Source organism: Rhinopithecus bieti, unplaced genomic scaffold (assembly GCF_001698545.2).
Source record: "Rhinopithecus bieti isolate Rb0 unplaced genomic scaffold, ASM169854v2 scaffold_3878, whole genome shotgun sequence".
Taxonomy (NCBI): Eukaryota; Metazoa; Chordata; class Mammalia; order Primates; family Cercopithecidae; genus Rhinopithecus; species Rhinopithecus bieti.
This window is the reverse complement of record NW_016805059.1, coordinates 5,183,293-5,187,337: the sequence shown is the minus strand read 5'-3', so window position 1 is coordinate 5,187,337 and position 4,045 is coordinate 5,183,293. Positions and strand designations below refer to the sequence as shown.

Sequence of the window (4,045 nt, the reverse complement as noted above, 5' to 3'; positions counted from 1 at the left end):
CGTGATCTGCCTGCCTTGGCCTCCCAAAATGTGGGATTACAGGCGTGAGCCACCGTGCCTGGCCTAGCCCACTTTTTAAGTTGGATTATTTGTCTTAATATTTCAAAGCTCTGCTGGGCTGATGGTAAAGTTAATAAAAGAATCATATGTAGTCTTCTGTCACGTAACACGGTGCTTCCGAGATTTCTTCTCGTGATGCGTGTCAGGAATCTGTGCCTTTCTCTTGGTAAGTAGTATTCTACCGATTGGATATACCACGATTTCTTTTATTAATTCACCAACAGAACGGCCGGGGGCAGTGGCTCACGTCTGTAATCCCAGCACTTTGGGAGGCCGAGGTGGGCGGATCACCTGAGGTCAGGAGTTTGAGACCAGCCTGGCCAGCCTAGTGAAACCCCGTCTCTACTAAAATACAAAAATTAGCTAGGCATGGTGGCATGCACCTGTAATCCTAGCTACTCCAGAGGCTGAGGCAGGAGAATTGCTTGAACCTGGGAGGCGGAGGTTGCAGTGAGCTGAGATTGCGCCACTGCACTCCAGCCTGGTCTACTGAGCAAGACTCCATCTCCAAACAAAAAAAAAGAAGAAGGCTGAACTGTAAGAAAGCTTGATTGCATGAGGTAAACAGGGTAGAGCAGGCCTTTTTATGGGTGGGGGTGGAGAATGTCTGCCAACCCTCCATGGCTTACGGTTTGAATTTGAATGAGCCACATAACAAGGGAAGGAGATAAAAAGCCTGGGGCTTGAGCAGGGCTGGAGGCCAGATAAGAGATGCCCAAACTGAAGCCAGAACCCCTGAAAAGAAACACAATGATTATACGAGGGAAAAATGTACCTGCGTAAGACCATGTTACCTATCTTAGGCTTGGCTCTGGGTGAAGTACGGAGAAATGCTCAGAATTGCCCAACCATGTGCTCCAACTCACAAGTGTGTGAGCCTGAAATTTACACGTGCTACTGGACTTGAAAACTTTAAACATAAAATTTATTTTAAAGTGGGTTCATGTGGGAAGTGTCCCGATCTTCCTAGTTCACCTCCCAGGGTATTGCGCTTTAACACAGAGTTTCCACAGGATAAAGCTTCCAGGTACGAGAATTCACCACATTTAAAAACCACTAAATAAACAGGAAAATAAGACATCATGAGTGTCAGCTGAGACAAAAAGCTGCTGAGTTAAACCTGCAGAGACTAAAGACTAGAGTGATTGGTATGGAATATTAAATAAGTGTGTCCGATATTTTGTAAAAATAATATAATGGAATACAAGCATAACATGAAGCAAAACACCTAACGCTGACAGATTAACTAGAAAAAAAAAGGAAAAATTAGATGGCAGCTGATTCCTCAATAGCAACAGTGAAGCGTAAGACAGCGGAATTACATTTTCAAAGTATTACTTGAAAATAACCATGAGACTGGGCATGGTGGCTCACATCTGTAACCCCAGCACTTTAGGAGGCCAAGGCGGGTGGATTGCTTGAGGCCAGGAGTTTGAGACCAGCCTGGGCAACTTGGTGAAACCCCGTTTCTACAAAAAAATACAAAAAATTAGCCAGGCATGTGGCCTGCACCCATAGTCACAGCTACTCTGGAGGCTGAGGTGGGAGGATCACTTGAGCCCAGGAGATCGGGGCTGCAGTGAGCCATAATCAAAACATTGCATTCATTCCAGCCTGAGCAATGAGTGAGACTCTGTCCCAAAAAAAAAAAAAAAAAAAAAAGAAAGAAAAAGAAAAAAGGAAATAACCATGAACCCCAAAATAATGTCAAGTGAAACTGTGTATCAAGAACAAAACCAAAATGAAGACATTATGAAACCAAAACTGAGATAATTCAGTAACAAAACACTATGAATCTTCCTAGGGACGTACTTCAAGGAAAATGAGAATGATCCCAGAAGGACATTCTGAGAAGCAAAAAGGAATGATGAGAAATATAGATAAAAACTGTGGACAAATATGAGCAATGTTGCATTTATAAAATATTAATACTAGTGGGCTGGGCACTTTGGGAGGCCAAGGTGAGACAATTTCTTGAGCTCAGGCATTCGAGACTCACTTGGGCAACATAGCAAGACCTCTTCTCTATTAAAAATTTTAAAAATTAGTTGGGAGTAGGGGCATGTGCCTGTGGTCCCAGCTACTCAAGAGGCCGAGGTGCGAGGATCACTTGAGCCCAGGAGGTGGAGGCTGCTGTGAGCTGTGATCTCACCACTGCACGCTAGCCTGGGCAACACAGTGAGATCCTGCCAGAAGAAGAAGAAAAACGAAGAAGAAGACGAAGGAGAAGGAGAAGAAGAAAAAGGTCTAATTGAAAGGTCAAAAATGTCCAATGTAGAACTAAAATGCTGGAAAAAAAAATAGCCTACAAATTAGGATAAACACATTTGCTATAATGAACACATTCTTCCATGTGCCAGGTCCTGTGCTGAGTATTCTTCAGGTATTATCTCACTTAATCCCTCCAACCATGCTGAGTAACATGCTGTTATTACTCCCATTTTTCAAATGAAAGCACACAGGAAGTAGCAGCTGAGATTTAAAGCCAGATCTATCTGCCTTTGGGGGAGTTGTTTGTTTTTTAGAGAGGGTCTCATTCTGCCACTTAGGCTGGAATGCAGTGATGCAGTCAAAGCTCATTACAGCCTCAATCTCTTAGGCTCAAGGGATTCTCCCATCTCAGTATCTCGAGTAGCTGGAACTACGGGCACCCACCACCACACCCAGCTAATTGTTTATTTTTGGTAGGACAGTATCTCCCTATGTTGCCCAGGATGGTCTCAACCTTCTGGTCTCAAGCAATCCTCCCACCTCAGCCCTGCAAAGTGCTGGGATTACAAGCCTGAGCCACTGCACCTGGCCTCTGACTTTGAATCTACCATCTTAACCACTCTACCACACTGCTCTCCATGGAAATGTTTGTCATGGAAAATATAGGGGTCAAGACAGGAGGATTAATTGAGGCCAGGAGTTCAAGACCAGCCTGGGCAACATGGCAAGACCCTGTCTCTACAAAAAATATATTGTTTCAATTAGTCAAGCATGGTGGTACACGCCTATAGTCCCAGCTACTCAGAGAGGCTGAGGCAGGATTACTTGAGGCCAGGAGATCAAGGCTTCAGTGAGCCATGTTTGTACCACTGCACTCCAACCTGGGGGGCAGAGTAAGAGAAAAAAAGAAAAAAGAAAACAAGGAAAGAAAAAGAAAAAAAAAATTGGCAAGTATAAAGCCAAGAATTCCCTCAAATCATCATAGTCATAAGTATACACACATATAATTTTGAAAAAGACTGGAATCATAACTATCTACTGTTCTGAATCTCACTTAATATTATCAGCTAATATAATATTCTGAATATAATCGTCCTGCTCTTAATTATCCTTTAGGAAGACATTTTTCAGTGACTGCATTCTTAGTATCTTTTAACTGCCTTCTACAATGTTCACTGTTAATTTTTGTTAAAAGTGAAGATGATCTGTTAAGAATTTTTCATTTTCTCAAACATGTATTAGGAGATGCCTATGTATGGATGTATATTATATTGCTGGGTATATATATTTCTGTTTTAGAGATCTCCATTTGCAAATAAACATCTGGGTCACATGTTTACAAAATTTGTGCTTCAAAGCAGATTCAGGATACAGCATGTGAATTTTCAAAACAGAAATTAGGCTAGGCACAGGCTCACGTCTATAATCTCAGCACTTTGGGAGGCTGAGATGGGTGGATCACCTGAGGTCAGGAGTTCGAGACCAGCCTGGCCAACATGGTGAAACTCCGACTCTTCTAAAAATACAAAAATTAGTCAGGCTTGGTGGTGAGCACCTGTAGTCCCAGCTGCTCGAGAGGCTGAGGCAGGAGAATGGCTTGAACCTGGGAGGCAGAGGTTGCAGTGAGCCAGAATCATACCATTGCACTCCAGCCTGGGTGACAGAGTGAGACTCTATCTCAAAATAATAAATGAATAAATAAATAAATGAAATTTGAAAACAGAAATTAGATGATTTTTCTTTTTCTTTTCTTTTTTTTTTTTTTTTTTTTTTT

The 4,045-nt window shown here is 42.3% G+C and overlaps 1 long non-coding RNA gene across 1 annotated transcript in view; it reads right to left on the bottom strand.

Annotated features, from left to right (window-relative positions):
• Positions 1-1,008: 1,008 nt before the first annotated feature.
• Positions 1,009-4,045, bottom strand: part of LOC108529015 (uncharacterized) — a 5,086-nt gene continuing 2,049 nt past the window's right edge. Inside the window, exon 3 of the long non-coding RNA XR_001885378.1 lies at positions 1,009-1,116. This is a non-coding gene — a long non-coding RNA (uncharacterized LOC108529015). The remainder of the gene's footprint in view (positions 1,117-4,045) is intronic.